Here is a 22156-nt window from a genome sequence, read left to right as displayed (position 1 = left end):
CCAGGAATGAAACTGCATTACAATATAAGAGACATGCATCAGAACAAGAAAGTAGACTGAGGAGTTTGGTTGCTTATGTAACTCCTGTAGGAATCCTTATAATTAGGCTGTTGCACTTCGTGAAGCCAGGGTTGGGATCAGAACTGAAATCGTGACTGACGTGGATGTTTCTTTCCCTTGTCACGCAAGATTACCGCGTTAAGTTACACCCAGGCTGCTGCTGTGGGAATGAAGAGAGAGCAATAACCTCCTTTCTGCTACTGGACTTGAAGGTCCAGGAACAGACAGACAATGCCATGAAGGGTGTGGAGGAAGCACTGTTGTACACAAGAAAAAAATATGAATACACACCTGGGAAAAATACAATTTAATCAATCCTCTCCTTGAGAAATATGAAATGTTTAACTTTTCTGACTTTCTTTTTTTTTGTTGTTTTCAAATAAGATAGAGCACAAACTTTATTGGCTACCACAAATGAATAATCAAGTTCTATTAATTTCTCACTGTGGCCCTACTGGCTAAGGAGGAGAAAGAGAGGAAATGGTTGAAGAGATGCTACCCAATAGGAGAGCCACATACAAATGGGAAAGATTTGCACATTTATGTGTTACATCCCCCCCCAAATAATAATAGCACCCACTTATTAAATGCTTACTATATCAAGCACCTCAGAAGGGCTCTGTTTCATGAGTTCTATTATTATCTCCATTTTGCAGGCGAGGAAAGTGAAGATTAGCGAGGTTAAAAAATTGCAATCTATCTAGGGAACAGTAGTGCTGCGATTAGAATGCAGGCAGTTCACCCAGTGAGCCTGAACCTTTCACTACTACATTATACTGCCCCCCAGGCCCCAATCCCCGACCCATCTCCCTTGTGGAGAACACCGATGTCTCTTCCTAAGATTTGCAAAGAAAAATACAACCCCAAACTGTTAAATCCCTCAGAGCAAAAGATAGTAGTATCTCAAAGTAAGTTTTTAACCTTAATGCATATCCGTGAATATATGGTGAACAAGGAATCAAGGAGATTGTTAAAAACTAAAAGTTCTACTGGAAGCAAAATAAAAACCTGGAGCATTTTCATCTTAATCGATTTTCTGGGTTTCTGTTAAGCCAGAAGAATTGTCAAGTAATAGTTTATTTTAAATCCAAAACTGACACCGCCTTTAAAGTTAAATAAACCCAAACTAAGAGGGGAAGAAGCACCTATCTGGTGAATGACTCACATCAGCTCTTGGTCATGCACCACTTCATTCCTAGCGTGTCTCTTTGATCATCACATTTACACCATTTGGAAGGACACTGTCTGGACTCACTGTCCATCATTAGCTACTAAGTGCTCCAGCTATTTCCTGTGACTCTTCCACATTTGCTAAAAATAAAAATAAAAAATTTCACCCTGAGCTTTATTTTTAAAATCCTTTTCAAAGTCTCCAATACCTTTCTATAAAGATCCTAACATTCAAGCTCTGGCTGGTGTAGCTCAGTGGATTGAGCGCGGGCCTGTGAACCAGAGGATCACGGTTCGATTCCCAGTCAGGGCACATGCCTGGGTTGTAGGCCAGTTCTCAGCAGGGGACTCACGAGAGGCAACCATACACTGATATTTCTCTCCTTCTCTCCTTCCCTTCCCCTCTAAAGATAAATAAATAAAGTCTTTTAAAAAAGAAAAAAAACAGGAACAAGATTCTAACATTCAGATCAGGGTTTATTAAAGTAGAACATTTTAAATGTTAAAACCATGACTCCTACAAATATAGGGTATATCACAGATTTATTTATCTCATTAATCAGAGAAGAGCAAGGTAGTAAAGGTGGTTTAAACAAAAATTTGAGGGACTGAGTTTACGTAGTCACTGAAAAAAGAAAGGCAGGAATAAGATGACTAAATTAGATACAAAAGTAATGTCCTACAGAGCAACAAAAATGCCACCTTTGGGTTATCTGTTTTACTAGAGGAAAATATTTACTTCTCAACCAGACTAAAAAGGTTCAAGTTATTATTTAACCGCTCAGAAGGTGGGCCTTCATCAAGAGAAAACAGTAAATCAAATGAAGGAAAATTTCCCTCTATGATTGAAAAATCTGAGGGTGGGGGCTTGGTAGGACACTTTTCAGGTGTCACTGAAAGGGCATGCAGTCATCCTTTTGCCTATTTCCAAGCTTTCAATAATTTTTTCTGGACAATTTTTATATTTCAAAAGTATTTGTAGCAATAGGTATGGAATTTCACAGTTTCAAAGTCTTCAAAATTCCCATGAGCAAAGCCATTCTTTGTAGGACTGACTTTGATTTATGACTCTGGATTTCCAGCCCCACCCCTGGCCATCAGCTGATTCTAGATGGTGTCAGGTAAATTCACTCCAACCCTGTGACTCTGTCATCAAGTTTTGTATTAGTGGAATGCCAGTCTACTTTCAAGCTCCTTTCCCTCTCTTCCCTGGCACTAATTCCAAAACCTAAAGGATATTATGAAAAACTACAGTCAAGCATCTTTGGAAGGATACAATCTACTTTTGAGCCACCCTGCCTTAAGTCCCTCTGTGTTCACTGTTGATGTCTTTTCATCTGTTCTTTCTGGGAGGACAATTGACCATGTGAGCTCTGGGAGGTTGTATATTCAGTTCCTGCTCACAGTGCCTTCTGCCTTCTTTCAATTCAACCTTCACCCCTAAGCAGGCTCGTGTGGCTCAGAAATGCCTTGTGAAGGAACCGTACTTGATCTGGCCCTAGAAATATGGATAGGACTTGGAAGCATGGAAAGAAGAGTTGAGGGCATTCCATGCAGGAATGATAAGGTGAGCAGAGGCATAAAGTGAAAACAAGAATGCCATGACTGGCTTCACCAGAACACAGGTTTGGGAATGTAAGAAATAAGAGTGGCAAACACAAGGTATGGGTCACACAACATAAGTAGAAGGGGATGTTTGTTGAGTACCTACTATATGTCAGGCACTTCTGAGACTCATTTTGCAATGCCAATTTAAAATATTATTCCCACCCTGGCTGTTGTAGCTCAGTGGATTGAGCACGGGCTGCAAATCAGAGGGTCGCCAGTTCGATTCCCAGTCAGGGCACATGCCTGGGTTGCAGGCTGAATCCCCAGTGGGGGCCACATAAGAGGCAACCACACATGGATGTTTCTCTCCCTCTCTTTCTTCCTCCTTTCCTCTCTCTCTAAAAGTAAATAAATAAAAATTTTAAAATATTTTAAAATATTATTCCCTATCCTTCAAATCAACATGCTAGAGAGGGACCTTTCACTATTAAAATACAGACACAGAGTATTCTTTTTCTTAAGAGTACATGCTTTCCATTTCCCTTATCAATAATTCACTATTAGATGGCAACTGTTTAGAAAATTTGGCATGAGCATGGCCTCAGCTGAAAACTAAGCACAGCCTATTTATTCTCTGATGCCTGGGTCCCACATGACAAATCATGCCTAAAATTGATAGAGCCATCACAGTAATCACAACCCAGCTAATGTTTACTGAGCAAGTATTATATTCCAGGCATATTCTAGTTAATTTACATGCACTCTCCCCTTTAATTCTCATGACAACCCTATGAGGTAAACACTAAGATCAATTTCCATTTTGTGGGGAAGGACTCCATGAAATGAGATAAGCTACAAATGCAAGGTCACAGAGTGGTAAGTGGTTGCCCTAAGATTTGAATTCAGGCCTCTGATTCAACATTGAAGAGAAATCTATGAAAGAAAATATGCTGTCGTGACTACATAATAACTGTGGCTATTCCAGGACTTGTAGTCTAAGGGGTGCCTCTCTCACTATGATCTCACATTATCTTACCTCCACCCTGATGGTCTGACTGAAGTCAAGAACCAACATGCTGATGAAATTGCTGTAGACAAAATAATGATCTAACAACAGCAATACAAATGTCGGAACATCTCAATCAAGTGTGGTGGTGAAAGAGAGAGTAAAGGAATGAAGAGACCAGAAAAGGGCAGTGGGCACAGTGTTTAGGTTCAGATTCTGGAACTAGACTTCCTGAGGTCAAAATTCGGCTTCTTGACTTCCTAGTTGTGTGACATTAAACAAGTTACTTAACCTCTCCATGCCTTGGTTTCCCCATTTATAAAATGGTGGTAATAATAACCCCCACCCAAAGGTCCTTAAAAGGCTTCATTGAGTGACTATTTGCAAACCATGTGGAACAGTGCCCAGCATATATTAAGTGTATAATAAATAAATAAACCAAATCAAGGAAATTTCAGGTGAGCCAATCACAGTCCTTGTGCATATTTAAATATGCACACAGGCATATTTAAAATCATGTAAAAAAGAAAAACAAATGCAAGACTAGCAACTTCTTTACAGGCAAGTAGATAGGATTTCAAAAACTTTGTTCATAAAGCTACACCAAGGGTAGCAAATGACATGTGTTGGGGATAGGCATAATTAACTTGCTTTGGTTCTAGCACAGCAGCATTGACACGTATCGCAGTATGTGTCCTTAAACATCAATAACAAAAGCTTCTGAGTACAAGTGTTCAATAAAGACAGATGAGTATTTCCCTAAAGTAATTCAATTTTCCTACTGGGTGATCCATTCATTGTGCTAACTGAAAATGGTTAGTCAGCCACATCAGATAATATTTTCCAGGAATGGAAATTATCCATATTAGGATAATATCCCACCAAAACGATGTAGTAGGAGTTATGAAATTGCTAGATTGTATATATTTTATTAAGTAATTAGACAGGGACAAGATTGGTGGGCTGAGTCTTGCCAGCTTATCCAGACCCTCCTATTTTTATCTCCTAAAGATTTCTGCCTTTACCAGCTAGACTCTGCCCTTTCCATTTTAGGGCTTCCCCTTTACCTTCTTCTACCTCTCCCTACCCCCTTCCCTCTGGCAATTTCCGTACTGTGGTCTATGTCCGTTAGCTTTTCTTTTTCTTCTTTGCTTTAATCCCTTCAACCCCTCACCAGGCCCCACACCCCTCCCCTCTGAAAGCTGTCAGTCTGTTCGTTGTATGCATTAGTCTATCTCTGCTTTGTTTATTAGTGTATTTTGTTCACTAGATTCCACATATAAGTGAAATCATATGGTATTTGTCTTTCACTGACTGGCTTATTTCACTTAGCGTGATGTTCTCCAGGTCCATCCATGCTATTGACAAAGGGTTAAGATTTCCTTTTTTATAGCTGAGTAGTATTCCATTGTGTAAATCTACCACAGCTTTTTTGATCCACTCATCTACTGATGGGCATTTGGGCTGCTTCCAAATCTTGGCTATTGTAAATAATGGTAGCAATGGACATAGGGGTGCATATATTCTTTTGAATTAGTGTTTCAGGTTGCTTTGGATGTATTGCCAGAAGTGGAATCACTAGGTCATAAGGCAGTTCCATTTTTGATTTTTTTTAGAATTTTTAAAAGATTTTATTTATTTATCTTTAGAGGGGGAGGGAAGGAGGGAAGGAGAGAAGTATCAATGTACAGTTGCCTCTTGTGAGTCCCCTGCTGGGAACTGGCCCGCAACCCAGGCATGTGCCCTGACTGGGAATTGAACCATGAGCATGTGGTTTGCAGGCCCACGCTCAATCCACTGAGCTACAGCAGCCAGGGCCATATTTGATTTTTTGAGGTAACCCCATACTGTTTTCCACAGTGGCTGTACCAGTCTGCGTTCCCATCAACAGTGCATGAGGGGTTCCCTTTCGTCCATATCCTTGCCAACACTTATTGGTTGATTTATTGATGATAGCTATTCTAACAGGTATGAGGTAGTATCTCATTCTGCTTTTAATATGCATTTCTCTAATGATTAGTGATGATAAGCATCTTTTCATATGTCTATGGGCCATCAGTATGTCCTCTTTGGAGAAGATAAGGAACTTACAAAACTCAATACTCAAAAAAAAAATCCAATTAGGAAATGGGCAAAGGACCTGAATAGACACTTTTCCAAAGAAACTTATACAATTTTATTAACCAATGTCACCTCAGTAAATTCAATAAAATTAAGAAAAAAACCAAAAATATTAACAGCAAAAAGCAAAACAAAATGTGGGAAACACCCTTATAAATGGAAGTTTGACTTGTGGGTATAAACGTCTCTTATGAAAGGATAACTTTTAGTTGGTTTTAGAGTTTTCGTTGTGTCTGCTGTTTATTGAAAATAACCAGCTGACAATAATCCTTATGTCAAAAAGGCATATTTTGAAAAATATTTTATTCATTTATTTTTAGAGAGAGGGGAAGGGAAGGAGAAAGAGTGGAAGAGAAACATCAGTGTTTGGTTGCCTCCCATGTATCCCCTACTGGGGACCTGGCCTGCAACCCAGGCATGTGCCCTGACTGGGAATCAAACTGGTGACCCTCTGCTTCACAGGCCCACACTCAATCCACTGAGCTATACCAGCCAGGGCAAAAAGGCATATTTTTGAGTGGCAAATTCCACTCTCCTCCGTTGATTTAATGACCTGTTGTTGTCTTGAAATTCTTTAAAAATTCTTAATAAGGGTCCCTGCATTTTCACAAATTATGTAGCTGGTCCTGCTGTTATACACTAAGAAAAAATTTAACTTTCCATTTCTTATTGACAAAGTACACCCAGCGTAAGAAAAAGTCTTATAAAAGCTTATTTGGGCCAAACTAAGGGTGCTTGATTAGAAGCAATATCTCAATGGGCTAAGTCAATGCTTCAGAAAAGGACAGTTTTACTCCTTAGAATCAAAGGAGAAGACATAAGGGGTGGAGGTTACATAAAAGCCATTGGTGGTATATTAGGGAGGCAGGAGAAAGAAAGCAAAGTGGGAAATCTCTGAGACTAGATAAAAAGTAAAATGGAGAGACACTTCTTTCATGTTGGTGAGTATAAGACAATCTTAACAGTTACCATGTACATCACTTAGAGATGGTATGTGGGAAACAAAATAACAATGAGGGGCCCTGGCTGGTGTAGCTCAGTGGATTGAGTGCAGGCCTGTGAAGCAAAGGGTCACCAGTTTGATTCCCAGTCAGGGCACATGCCTGGGTTGCGGGCCAGGTCCCCAGTGGGGGACATAAATAAAATCTTTAAGAAAAAAATAACAATGAGGGTTTTTCTGGTCTCAGGCTTTAGTGGGAGGTTGTGCCCTGAGGGGTCTGGAAAAGGGGGCATTACTGTGACATTCCAAAGACATGTTATCTTAGATGCAAAAAGACAAAAGACAGGCTCATTTACCGTAAAGATTGACCTTTGTCCAGGAAGATGAGGGCCTAGGACATCACTACCCGCCATGATTCACTTTTAGTTAGAAAGTTTTAATTTTAGATCATCCTATGTGGTAATTTTAGGTATCTTAGTTTGCAAGGCCGCCACACAAACCTCCCCTGAGCTAGGCATGTTTAGCATATTGCTTCTTTTCATCTACAAGATTTATAACACCATCAAGCCACTCAAAATTTTCAGAGTAAAAAAAATTAAGTGACTTTTTTATTTATATGTATAACTCCACAGAAATGTTTTCTACTGAAGGGGAGAATAGGTCACCCCCAAATATGCTACTTTAGCATGTGAATTTGAAGTCGATTAAAGCCCAAAAGACTCAGGAAGAGCTTTTTACCAGCCCCACCCCCGCCCCCTTAACATCCTATAAGAATTTAGCTAGAGGGTCTGGTCCAGGAAGAGGGCTCCCATGGGAGATAACTGCAGAGTGTGTGGGTTAGGTGTAGTGGGCTGGAGTAGCTTGGCAGGTCCTTTGGTTCAAATTCCTCTGTTTCCCATTGTCTCTGCTTGGCACAGCAAACATTTGTTTACCCAACATTTGTTCTCCCCATTTTCCTGTGCATTATCTTTTTTTTCCTTTGAAGTCCAAGCCTCCTTCTCTCTTTCTCCTTAACTCAGGATGCCATACAAGCCTCAATTGCCTGTTTTTGACCTTCTCATGTCTATGTGAGGCTCCCATATATACAAAATTAAATTCGTTTTTCTCCTCTTAATCTGTCTGATGTTAGTTTCATTATTAGGCCAGAAAAAAGAACCTAGGAGGCTAGAGGGAAATTTTAATCCCTTACACTGTATTCTTTCATCTCTTAAGCCTAGTTTGCCTGAAGAAAATTAAAAGGAGAAAAGCTCTTTAAATTGTGTTAGGGTTATGGAACAACCCCCCCCCCCCCCGCCCCAAATGGCAGAAATAAGATAACAGGTACTGTATTTCTTACTGGAAATATAAAAATACTTATTCCATAAAAGTAATTTTAATATTTTTAGTGTTATGATAGTATTGAAAGTTTAAAACCAAGTCGTAATTATATACTATTTGTATATTTATAAGTAATTTAGTTATTTTGTGGTCAAAAATGAAACACATACTTCCAAAGTACTAAGAATTCACCCAGCTATTCACACAGAAGGCAGGAGTTGCTGGTATGAATGTTTCATTACTATCTTTAGTCTATTATACCGTCTGGCCCACAAAGGGGGCCCAGTGGTTGTGTTTGCCCTGAAAGCAAATGTGAACAATGATTGGCTCTATCTTAGAATCAAAGAAGATGCTGGTGGGACCCAAGCATTGCCACAGGGCAGCAGCAAGGTTTCAGTGGTCTGCCTCTGATTTCCAAATCTTGCTGGCCAGCTTCCAGCATTCTACAATTAGGTTTACGAAGTATTCAGACAACGGCGTTGTTTTTTTAAGGGGGAATACTCTTTGTCTTGTTTACAATGGGAACAAAACACTCTCTTTGGGGAGAAAGCATATTTAAATTCAACGATCAATCCCCCTTTTGTAAGTAAGTAGTTTACAAGTCGAGGCAAGACAAAACCATATGACTTCGGCAGTGTTTTACTCGATAATGAAAGTTTAAAGTTAAGTTTCTAGAGTCAGTTAGACCAGTATTTGCTAGTGATTTAGCCCCAGAACTGTTAACCCATGGTTCACCCTGCCTACTTATTCCCTGAAGGAAAGAATGCTATAACCTGATTATAGACATTGTATACACATATATACATATGCATAAATTCACATATATGCATATATACACATTCATAAAATATACACAGATAGTACCCATGAGTATTTTAATTTTCTCTGATCATGTGATATAAAAAGCATTCCTCAGTCATGGCTATTCCTTTACAATTTATAATATTCTTACTAACTATAGAATATTATATATTGCTATATACATATCCAAGTAGCATTTCTAAAGTTTATGTGCACATTTCCCTTCTTCTTATTTCAGAATTTTCACCATTTCCTTTAGAATGTTACCTCTTCATGAAATCACAAAAAATGCCCATTTTACTGATTAAAAGCCTTTAGCAGACACAGGGTAATTAGTCTAACACTCCTTTGGAATAACTTTGGATATGTACAAAGAACTCCCAGCAAATGGATTCAAATCTATCAGTTTTGAACATTTACAACTTCAGAGAAAAGTAGAGTGTTTAAGTCTTGAAATGGATTCATCCCATTACTTGTTTTAGAAAGCCAAGTTTCTATATATCTCACAGCTGTAGGACTTTTATCTTTTAGGGAAGAAGCCGGTACAAATGAGTAGCTTTCATCCTGAGTCTTTGTAGGAAGCCTCTACACTCTGAAAAGTCAATTTTTATCTGGCATTTTTCTTGTCTAAACTTTCCATTAATATCTACAATGAGTCATACTCACTATAATGACATATAGCTTCTGAATCTTAAAACACGAATTTTATATTATTGTTGTAGTGTTTAGTATTTTACTAGGTTCTAGGTTTTAGAAACTACTATTCTATGTATGATAGATATACCAGAAGTTTTGATAGGGTAGCACACATTTGCTAATTATGACAGATAAGTGTTCTTTCACATAAGAAATAACATAAGACAAAGTTATTTTCATTATTTATGATCAAGGGTAAGTTACATAGGCTAATTTTTTAGCCTCTGGCTAAAAATTAATTTTAGTGGATAGGGAATTGATCCGTTTTTTAAAACATGTTATTTTTAACCTGCATATAGTACAGAATCTATATGAAGAAAACTTTGAAACTCTACTGGAGAGCAGAGAGAGGGAGAATCAACTTAAAAATATTTTTTTCAATAGAAAGAGTCACTATCTTAAAACATCAGTTCTCTCTACTTCTACCAGAAATTAAAGCATGATAAAAATGAGTATAGTTAAAACAGTTTGATTCTGACATCTACTAGATAAATAGATCAATTCAACCAAATAAGGAATATTGAAATGGAGTAAAACAATTCAGGGATTTAGTAAATCATTGGAGAAGCATTTTATATCAGTGGAAAGAATATGGATTATTCAATAAATTATATTTCAGCAGCAAAATACCTGTGTGGGAAAAATTTAAATGAATTTATTTCTCATTCCTTACAATGAATATAAAGTTAGGATATATTAAAGATTTAAATTCAACAAGAATTAAAGCAAATATACAGGAAAGCCTTAAAGTGGACAGAAAGCTGTATGTGAACAAGCATTAAATAAAAAAATTATTAAAAAAAACAAAAACCAATATGTACATTTTGAAAATAATAATAAAAATAAAAAAGTATAATCTTAAGAAAGAATGGCTTTTCTAATTAAGATGCAAAGCCCAGATGTCATAGAATTGGGTCTCAACCTTGGCTGCACATTAGGATCACCTGGAGAACTTGTAAAAAAAGTTCAGTCCTTTGATTCTACTCTGGACAAAATGAATCAGAACTTCGGGGGCTCAAGTCTCTTTTTTTGTATGATTTGGTTTGGTTTTTGTTTGTTTGTTTGTTTGGTTGGTTGGTTGGTTGCTGGATGGATTTTTTAAAATGCTTTCTGGGTGATTTGGATACATGGTTAGGCTTAAGAACAACTGTCAAAAAATTATATGAGAATACCTTGAGATTATCTCCCCCATCCCTGTGGAAACTATCAGACATCCCTTGTCAAGAGTGGCCCAACTGCCACTTGACTTTGCAGCTGCCATACCGCACCCTCCTCTGTCAGAGGCTTGCTGCCTTCTTGGCCTTCGCCCAGAGCCAAAAGGACAGATCCTTTCCACTCTTGGAATGTTAAGAATCTAAGTGTCATATCAGAAGGGATGCTGGCAAGGAACAGAAGTCGTGCTCAAATTGGGTAATTTCAGAAGACTTTAATAATGATGTCGTATACAGATGGAAACAAGCATATCTTGATTGTGGTGGTGATTACATAAACCTACAAATGTGATAAAATGTTACAGGACTATATGAAAAAAAGGCATGGATGTGAAAACAGATGAGATCTGAATAAGGTCTATAGTGCAGTCAATAGTAGTGTGCCAGAAAACGGATGGTGTAAGTTCCACTCTAAAATGTAAATCCCCTTCTTTTGGTACTCTTAAGTGTGCCAGGTGTTATCATTGGAGGAAGCTGAGGGAAGGTACGCAGAACTTCTCTGTACTATTTTTCCAAGATTTTGTGAGTCTATAATTATTTTCGTAAGTTGAAAAGAGACAGATTGGCCCTGTCTGGTGTGGCTCAGTGGATTGAGCGCCACTCTGTGAACCAAAAGTTTGTCAGTTCAGTTCCCAGTCAGGGCACAGGCGTGGGTTGTGGGCCGGGTCCCCAGTGGGGGACATGAGAGAGGCAACCAATGGATGTTTCTCTCCCTCTCTTTCTCTTCCCTTTCCCCAGTCTCTAAAAATAAATAAACAAAATCTTTAAAAAGTATATGTTCAGTTGAATGGATGAAGCCCAACCACATCTCCCCATTCATGGACACACCCAAAATAATGCTTGACCCAATATTTGGGCCCCCTGTGGCCCAAACTGACCCATCCAATTCAACATAACAATTATGGACACATGAACTTTTCTTACCAGGTAGTAATTATCCGAATAGATAGTTGAATGCCCCATTACTTTGTTTCACTCATTGTGAGGTACTATAATAATAAAACCCTTGGATATTGTCACGGAAGAGTCAGATAACACTTGAAGATAAAATATATTTTTCTTTCACACATGCTGGCCATCCTTTCCACAAGAGCTGAGAATTAATCACCTTCAAGTACATTTTGCCATGAGTCTTAGAAATGTGCTCACTGAACTGAGAAGTTCATCTGTGCTTTGGGTTGGCCCCAGTAGGACTGTACTGATATGTGCCCATTATGTTCCGTAAGCAATCAACCTGATATAAACCACACAGGACTCTTCATCCAGGAAGTGGTGGCTCAGAAAGGTAACAATCTGGGCACTTACATTGCCTGTGCTTTTATAAACTAAATGTTACTTAATGTTTTTAGAAGAGTGGGTAGCTGACCGTGAATCCCATTGCATGTGCTACAGCCTATATTATAGCCAAGATATAACTTTTGATGCTACTGTCACCTTTGCACTCCAGTGGCTATTGGTTTCCTTCTGAGCCCTCCATTACCAGGGAAGCTAGGCTAAGACCACAAACTCAGGATATTGCTCTTTGGTATAAAAAAAAAAAAGCCAGGTGTCTTCTGTGTGCATGAAAAATACCCCGTTCAATGCATTTGTTCATTTAGTCATTCTGTATTTACTGAGCCCCTACTATGTGCCTGGAACCATGGCATGCTGTTATGTAATGTAAGCACCCTTCCAGGCAGAGGGAGCAGCAAGTACCAGGGAGCCAGACCATGTAGGACCTCAGTATAGCTCATGAATATTCAGAATGAGATAAAAAGCCATATTCCATTATCTTTTCTCCAAAGAAAGTTTTTTAATTTTAAAGCAAAACATAAAAAGATTAAATTATTTTAAGACAACAGATCTTTAGAGAAAGTTTTAAATGAAGTGAAGAAACTTATAATCGTTTCCATCTGTGTACAAAACAGCCTAAGGTGACTCCCAACGAGTCACACCCTTGTAGAATCCTCCTTCCCTGCTCTTGAGTGTGAGTGGGAACTGCCACTTGCTTCTAAACAACTGATGGCAAATGTGCTGGGATGTCACTCTCATGACTACTTCATGTTACATAAAATTCCATATTAGCAGACTAGAGAGAGAAACTCTCTAGCTTGCTTTGAAGAAGTAACCATACTGCAAACTGCCCTCGGAGAGGGCCTTGTAGTAGGGAACAGTGGTAGGCCTCTAGGACCTGAAGGCAGTCCCCAGCTGACAGCCAGTAAGAAGCTGAGGACCTTAGCCCTACAACCACAGAGACCTGAATTCTGCCAACAATACATGAACTTGGAGTAGGACCCCAAATTCCAGAGGAGACTGCAGTGCCTGCTGACAACTTAATTGCAGCCCAGTGAGACCCTGAGCAGAGGCCCCAGAGAGGTGGGTCCTGGACTGACACACGGAAACTGTGAGATAACAAATGTGGATTATTCTCAGTCACTATGTTTGTGGTATTTTGTTAGGCAGCCATATAAAACTAATACACACTCTAACCTTGATTTTTCTCCTAAAACTTAAATAAAAATTCAAAAAATTTTTTTAAACTTTCTTAAAGCCAATTCTCTCTTGGGGTTTGTTCATGAGCTCAGGAACGTAGGATAGTTCAACGTCAAAAATCTCCATGGCTGCTCATAACTGCAACTTTCCTGGTGAATATTCCTACTGTCAGGAAATATTGTCATCAGGGATATTGATGACGGAAGTGGAAGACATAGCATCTGTGTTTTGGCATTCTTCTACGATGCGGTTCTTTTCCCTTTCCTACCTTCATGTTCTCCATTTTTATGACTCGTTTGATTTTCTTAGAGGAAATAATGTCTGAAAACACTTATGTTGATCTTAAGTAAATAGGCCTGTGCTATTCATTTTCATTGATGACTGGAGTCTATTTAACATATTATTTGACCCAGAACAGGCACATAATAGCTCCAGTATGAAGCAGAGTTTTTGAAGAGATAAAACACTGAGATAAATCAGATTGCCTGTGAATTGTGTGCTGGTGACAGTCCAGATAAAGGAAGAATGTGGGGAGGATCTAGATGGTAGTAATGGGAGGGTACATAATGGCACGTAGTGGACATTACCGGTGTCCTGCCCAGATCCTTGGTACTGGCTGGGGCACCATCCTCCAGCTGTTGTGATTGTCAGCTGCTAATAGGTCATAGATGTCCTTTCTACAATTGGTTTTGGTCCCAGGGAGCTGACTTACACAAGAGGTTTTACACACACGTGCACATATATGCACATGCATGCACACACACACCTGTGTGAATGGGAGGACACTCACAGCCAATGACTGTCTGTTGACTAACAAGATATTTAAAAAATAGACCAACTCCCTTGCATCCATTTGGGACCACCCTGTGGTGCTATTCATGTTTCAGAGCTCCTGTTTGGATCAGGCTGAGGCTGATCCATATTTAGCTCAGACCACACTTGGCTTTTTGCTGCTTTCCTCACTCAATGTCTCCTCAGAGCACTCCCTCAGGACATCTCTTGTACAAGAATCACCATCTCCGGTTATGTTTCCAGGTAACCTAACCTAAAACAGAGGATCTTCTTGGATGTTGATGATGTTCTATTTCTTTGTTTTCACATTCAACAGCTTTATTGAGATATACTTTACATATGTAAAGTCACATATGTAAACTGTATAATTCGGTAATTTTTAGTGTTGTGTAGCCATTACCACATTTCACTTTCAGATATTTCCTTTGCCCTTGGAAGAAATCATACACATTAGCTCTCACGCCTCATTCTACAACACCCCTCCCCACCCCGTTCTAAGCAACCACTAATCTACGGTGTGTCTCTACAGATTTGCTTATTCTAGACATTTCATATAAATGTAATCATATAACATGTGATATTTTAAAACTGGCTTCATTCACTTAGCATAACATTGTAGAGGTGCATCCATGTTCTGCATGTATGAGGACTTCATGTGTTTTTTATTGAATAATATTCTATTCTATGCATGTACCATATTCTATTTATCCATTCCTCAGATAATAAGCATTTGGGTTGTTTCCATTTTTGAGTTATTCTGAATAATGCTGTCATGAACATTCATGTACAAGTTTGTTTGTTTTGGGGGTAGACATATGTTCTCATTTCTCTTGTATGTACCTAGGACTGGAATTGCTGAGTTCTGTGGTAACTTATGTTAAACTGTTTGAGGAACTCTTGAACTTTTTTCCAAAGTGGCTACCCCATTTTATACCACCAAGATCTCTGAATCCTTGAACACTTCCAGTGATCCCCATTTGTGAGCACTTACCACCACGGAGACCCTCAATGATTTAGTCCAGTTGTATTCAAACTTTTATTTAATCCTGGACCCTGATTAAACAGAACAGCTCTGGTTGGAGCCGGGGGTAAAGATTCAGAACCTCAATCATTCACCCTACCCCTTTTAGTGGAAGCCTTTGGAAGTCTTCAGAACCCAAACTGAAAGCCACTACAATATAGTTAATATTTTACAGTTACCATGGCCATAATCTGTAGCAATGGCTTATACAAAATGACTGGATGATCACAAATAAGTAAAAGACATTGTCTAAAATATTTAGAGGAAAGATGCAGGTGAGAAGTAGGGTTGGTTTAGTAAGAATATCAAGAATGCTGGATCCCAGCTCTCCTTTCATCTGGGCTGGCTCCAGATTTTTAAGAGCTTCTACAAAAAATATCTAGAACAGCAGCACTTACAAATACCCATAATGTCCAACAATGAAGATTAAACAATGTTCACTATAGATTTGCATATTAACTGTATATTATTTTAAAATTTTACAATGCAGATATAGTGAAAGGGCAGATATGCAAATGTCATGTGCATTCTGAAGGACTGTGTCAAATATATGTGGATAAATATGAATAAAGACAAATGCAAAATTCACAAAGGTGAACCAGATTGTTTTGTTAGTGTGGTGATTTATGAGGAGTTATTTAATAATATTTCCCACATAGTTTAATAACATTATTTGTAATCAAAAGGCCTCAAAAATTCTTTTCTGAAAGGAAAGCTATAAAAATAAAAAGGCAAAATGTAAACAAAATATGCTATAACAGCAAAAATATTTTCTGAAGTTGTCAAGGAGAGGAAAGTGTTCTTTCCCTCACTGTATCATCAACATCACTAAGATGGAAAATCAAGTTGTTCCCAAAAACAACTGCTGGAGCCATGGTGATCCCAAATGGAAATCTCATAACTGCTTTCTCAAGTCATTATAGTGAGGAATTATGAGTATAAAAGACAACTTTACAAGTAATGTGTTCTGCATGTTTCAGAATACTCATAAACTCAGTCCCTAAATGTACTACAGCTTGTATGAGAATTCTCCATACTCAAATATTCATGTTAATTTCTAACACAGATTTTTTTAAAGCTTCATTTTGAAATATTCTTAATGGGCCTACAGATTCTACTGAGTGCCTCCTTTCAGGATTCTATATATTACTTGCTGGGAATCTACCCAATGTTGAATATTTTTTTTGCTAATAAGCAATATCTTTAAACTTGAGAGGAAGCTTTAAGAAAGTTGGTGGACGAGCATGTTTCCAAAGATATAACATAGCCACCAGATGTGTATTGTTTTCATTAATTTAGGATGAGGTAGGAGAGATCTTTTAGGGGTGAGATTTGAAAGACTAAAAGAACTAATATAACAATCTCAAATTACCAGCTCCTCAGTTTTGAAAGTAAGTAGGCTGTTATTTCTTTAATCAATGGGTCAATGCATTAACATCTAAACTAATTTGAGAGAGGAAAGGAACTTTTGCAAACCACCCCTTCCACATAGTTCTGTAGTTAAGTTTTTTGTCAAAACCAGGGTACTCCAAAGCAAGAGTTAAGAAACGAGGAATGATGAAAATGGGAAGAATAGCTCCCATCAGGCACACGAAAAGAATTCAAAAGCCCAGAAAGAGTAGCAGAATGCTACAGTTGCATCCTCTTGTTTGAATAGGTGGAAGTGTTCCATTTGATGGGTGAATAGAAAACCATAAGGACACTTTGAAAGTGTACATAGATACTTGTTCATTCTAGTTGGCTTCACAACATGATATGAAATGATTACAGAACTTAAGATAGTGAGAGTATCAATAATATCAATAGACTCTTATTCATGAATCATTCTGAGAATAAGCCCCCTCCCCTTATTTCCTAGACCTAATGATGAAGTAATTCCATGAATACATGAGTAGCCAAATAGTGGTGGCTAAAGAAATTAGGCTCCTTCCCCGACCCATGTGGTGCATTTGATTGGGTGTCATCCCACCAAGTCAAAGGTCACTGGTTTCATCCCCGGTCAGAGTACATGCCTAGGTTATCGGCTCAGTGCCTTAGTCAGGGTGTGTGCACGAGGCAGCCAGTTGATGTTTCTCTCTCACACTGATGTCTCTCTCCCCCTGTTTCTCCCCCCTTCCCTTCTAAAAAGAAATAAATAAAAAACCTTTAATAAGCCTGATTCCTGATTGGTGGCTCACAGAAATGTATTTGCTTCAGTCTCAGTTATCTTGAGGCCATTCATGCACTCACATTGGTTATTAGTTAAAATAACCAGTTGGGAAGGAAGGGAGAAAGAGAGGGAGGGAAACATCAATGTGTGGTTGCCTCTTGCATACCACCAACTAGGGACCTGGCCCACAACCCAGGCATGTGCCCTGACTGGGAATCGAACCAGCAACCTGTCTCAGGAGAGAAGGAGGGGCGGCAGGTCAGAGAGCTACTCCTGCATCTGCTCTTTCTCATATTCCTTCAGTTTCAAATATTCAGTATACGAAGGCACGCTGTTTGTGTTAATATGCTCTAAATTCTATCACTACTTTCAAGCAACTGATAAGCCAACTTCAAGGGAGCAGGCAAGGGAACAAAACTTGATGAAATGCAATTTAGAGGACAGAGAGGCAGAGAAGAAAAACGCTAACTCTGCCTCAGTGCATCAGGGGATGCTTCTGAAGGTTTCAGATCAGCCGAGTCCCAAATAGGGATTCCTGAAGCAGATGTTGTGTTGCCTCACCATCTGTTGGTCATCATCATATGCAGATGGCCTTTTTTTGTGCAAGTACCTGCACTTCCTGCTTCAAGTGTGGTCCTCACACTGGATAGGTGAGTGAACACAAGGGAATTACAGCTGTAAGAAGCAGCCCTCAAGCAGTGGAGAATGGGAGCTGGCGGACAAATTTCCCAAATTCTTCACTTTTCCAAGTGGTAATGCTGTTAAAGACCCCTGGAGAATAGAAATCAGTTGTCCATGGGAATAATGTGCTCATCAATAAATCTCATTAGCTTTTTCCTTTTTATCTGACCTCCTTGGGCCTCTACCAATGCTTCATGGGATTCTGGGGAGCCCAACCTAAAAATATATATAAAGCAATTGAGGAAAATGTTTATGAGCCAAATAAATTGTGGCCGTTTTAAGCTACTAAGTTTTTACATACATTATTTGCAGCAAAAGGTAACTCATACAATCCAAAACATAAAAAGAACTAAGAGGGAACTCTAAACCACGCCACCCATGATCACACCATCTTTAATACTCCCACATGTGCCTCTGATATTTTCAGGAGCTCTTAAATCCAACAAGCAAGAGGTCAGCAACTGACTCTTGATGACCTTAGAGGAAGAACCTCTAGTTGCCAGGGAAACACCACAGGCTTAGGCACCTGCTCCAAGTGAGACAGAGACTACCAGGCAACACAACTTTTACAGGCAGCTTTGCGCAGGACCAGTTATCCTTCCAATGGAGGCATAGGGAGAAAAAGGTTGAGAAATGCCGTGCCAGATACCCATCCCATAGATGGACATGAGCCAGTGCATCTATTCCTGTTTCTCACAAGCTCCTGGGCCCGCAGAACTAACCTCAATGACTAGCTGGTTTGTATATATTTGAATCACATTATGGGATTGCCAGACAGTCTTTCAAGGTTGTTTGGCCTGAAAAAGACAGAGGTTCATGTTTTGTGCCTTGGGCTGGATAATAGTGACAAATCATAAGTCTTTAACAAACTTAAATATTTAGATGCTGCTCAGTCCTATCACTGGAATTAGGATAAGATTCAAAGTGATAGGATTCAGCACAGAGAAATTAAAATCATCCAGTTTGTCTTTTATAGTGTCTGACATGTCAGGTCAAGGAAAATACCGAAATCCCTGGGAACACTGTTATAAATGTGGACATGCCATTATTCTTTGTTTTAAAATATATTTTATTGATTATACCATTACAGTTGTTCTATTCCCCCCTTCATTCCCCTCCACCCGCACACTCCCTCCCCCACCATTCTCCCCCCCCCTTAGTGTATAACCATGTGTCTCAAGTTCTTTGGATTCTATATTTCCCCCACTATTCTCGCCCTCCCCCCTATCTATTTTCCACCTACCGTCTATGCTATTTTCTGTGCCTTCTCCCCCCTTCTCTTCCTCCCACTCCCCTGTTGCTAACCCTCCATGTGTTCTTCATTTCTATGGTTCCACTCCTGATCTAGCTGTCTTCTTGGTTTGCTTTTGTTTTAGGTGTGGTTAATAACTGTGAGTTTGCTGTCCTTTCACTGTTAATATTTTTCATCATCTTTTCCTTATATAAGTCCCTTTAGCATTTCATAGAATAAGGGCTTGGTGATGATGAACTCCTTGAACTTGCCCTTATCTGAGAAGCACTTTATCTGTCCTTCCATTCTAAATGAAAGTTTTGCTGGATAAAGCAATCTTGGCTGTAGGTCTTTGGATTTCATGACTTGGAATACTTCTTTCCAGCCCCTTCTTGCCTGTAAGGTGTCTTTTGAGAAATCTGCTGACAGTCTGATGGGTACTCCTTTGTAGGTGACTGTCCCCTTATCTCTTGCTGCTTCTAGGATTCTCTCCTTCATTTTGGTCTTGGCTAATGTAATTATGATGTGCCTTGGTGTGTTCCTCCTTGGGTCCAACTTCTATCCCCATTATTCTTTATCATTGACAGTAGTGATAGATTAAGAATGGTTGCGGCCGATGAAGAACATGATACTCTTCTGAATCATCTAGATATTAAGCACCACCAATACCAATCTTATTCTTTGTAAACAAAATGGATTTTAAAGATGGAATGACACCTGTGAAAATGTCTCAATTGCTGTGTTTAGAAAACATTGAAGATAAGCCATGGCATATTTGTGCTGGTGATGGCATAATAGGAGTAGGATTGCAAGAAGGTGTAGACTGGCTTCAAGATCAGAGCCAGGCTGTGAAGACATGGAAAGATAGATTTAAAAACTTCAACAACTGTCAACTTAAAGAATATATCTTAAGGCAAACTGATATATTGAATTTTTAAAGAGGTATTTGTCTATCTAAGAATACTTTATAATCTGCTTACATTTATGGACTCTGAATGAACTTTATTAATAACACAGGTATTCTAATATGGCCATTAATTATATGAAAACCAAATCCTCAGAAAGGTTCCCCAGAATTATCAACATCTTGGTAAAGGGCTACACTTGATTATAATGAGAATGTTTAAAATCAGAGTTAAAATTCATCTCAATATCTCATCATGAATTATGATATCTTTAATGTATTTTATTTTTAACTGTCTTCTAAAAATTTAGTTTATAGTATAATTGCATTGTGATTATGCTTGTGAAAAAGAACTTTAAATATTTATAAGGGACCATAGGTAGTTAATGTATATTAGATTTTTACTATATGTCACCATCAATAGAATGTAAAATATAATGAAAAAAAAGAAAGAACTGTAATTGCAGTAGGAGAATAATCAATAGAGCAGTGGTTATCAAACTTTTTCACTTAGAAAGTTTGTTAAAACACAGATTGCTGGGCTCCATGCCTGGAGTTTCTGATTAAGTTGATCTGGGTTAGGTTCAAGAATTTCCACTTCTAACAAGTTCCCAAATAATGCTGTTACTAGTGTTCCAGGGACTACACTTTGAGACTCACTGCAGTCAGTTCATAGATGCCAAAAGAGAAAGTATTTCTAGAATAGGGCAGTAGTCAACTCTTTAAAATGATACTGAGAGAACTAGTTAAAATGAAGACCAAACAGTGATTATTTGATTTAATAAATTATGACCAATGGTTACATTGATAATAGAGGTTTCAGTGGGATGATGGGTTTGGAAGCCTGTTTGGAATAAGCTGAGGAGAAAATGGGAGGTGAGGAAGTGAAGAGAGCATGTAGAGATAACTCTTAAATCGAAAATTCTGGGAATGTAGAGTAAAGAAAGGCATAAGGTCGAGAAGGTCTCAATGTGGAGAAAATTGGGTCTACTAGAGTGGGTTTGTACATGTATGATAGAAATCCAATACAGAAAAACAAAATGATACAGGAAAGAGAAAGGATAGTGACAGCAGAGCTCTTGGGGACAAAGCCAGAGCACTTTTAATAGAAGAAGGCATATGACTTCCACTGTAGCAGGGTGAAAAATGCCATATTATATGTAAAAGATGTTTTCCTGCCTAGTGACTTCAATTTTCTCAAACATGAGATGTCATCAGCTGAAAGTGAGGGGAAGGAAAGTGGGGCAGAGGCATTAGGGGAAAAGATATGAGATTGTAATGTCTTGAATGGGAAACAAACATACTTTTTCATTGAGGTGAAAGTATCCAACAACATGAATGTCACTTAGGGATGAAGATAGAGGACTTTGGCATGGGGCATTTATTCTATACAAACAATTTGTACACCTTGCACCCATAAAAATGGAATTGAATATACATGCTAGTGGATCATAACTCAATAATTTTACATTGTTGTTTAGCTTTCAAAAGATTCTGGATGGTTTCTAGGAATGCATGAGGATTATTATAGCCAAGCATGGCTGGGAATTATTTACAATGGTGTGGGATGACTTCTGGAATATATGAAGGTGAAATTGCATTCTACTGTGCCCAGTGGACTGCACTAGCACCCCATTTGCAACTGCACTATGAATTCTCATTTTAGAAAGAACAGGCTTTCAGTTTGAGCTGTAACAGAATTTTAAGATCTAAGCCTTAGTGATCCATGAAAAATGATTCTTATGTAGATGGTCTTATGAAAATTGTCCATTCAAAACTGTTTTTGTGAGAGCTGCTTAAAGGTAATATAGTGAATACCAGTTAATTTTTATATTTGCTTCAGTTTTGTTTACTTCTTGGAGAATATTGTGTTCTCTGGTGATCTGTGATTGACTTTCTTAGCTGAAGATTTGGACAGCACTAGGTGAGGTGTTATTCATATTTTTAAAAAGTACTGATGAGATTAAAGTTAGAAATTAATTAATGTATAATGAGACTCATGAAAAAGTGCCTTTTGTCGTGAGTCTGATCTAAAT

At 38.5% G+C, this 22156-nt stretch overlaps 1 pseudogene; it reads left to right on the top strand.

Annotated features, from left to right (window-relative positions):
- The first annotated feature begins 18746 nt into the window (after nucleotides 1–18746).
- LOC118993795 (ADP-ribosylation factor-like protein 6) lies at nucleotides 18747–20084 on the top strand (annotated as a pseudogene).
- Nucleotides 20085–22156: the final 2072 nt, after the last annotated feature.

Source organism: Sturnira hondurensis, unplaced genomic scaffold (assembly GCF_014824575.4).
Source record: "Sturnira hondurensis isolate 20B ecotype Veracruz unplaced genomic scaffold, ASM1482457v3 Scaffold0008905, whole genome shotgun sequence".
Lineage (NCBI taxonomy): Eukaryota > Metazoa > Chordata > Mammalia > Chiroptera > Phyllostomidae > Sturnira > Sturnira hondurensis.
The sequence above is the reverse complement of the archived record's forward strand: the minus strand, read 5'-3'. Positions and strand labels throughout refer to the sequence as shown.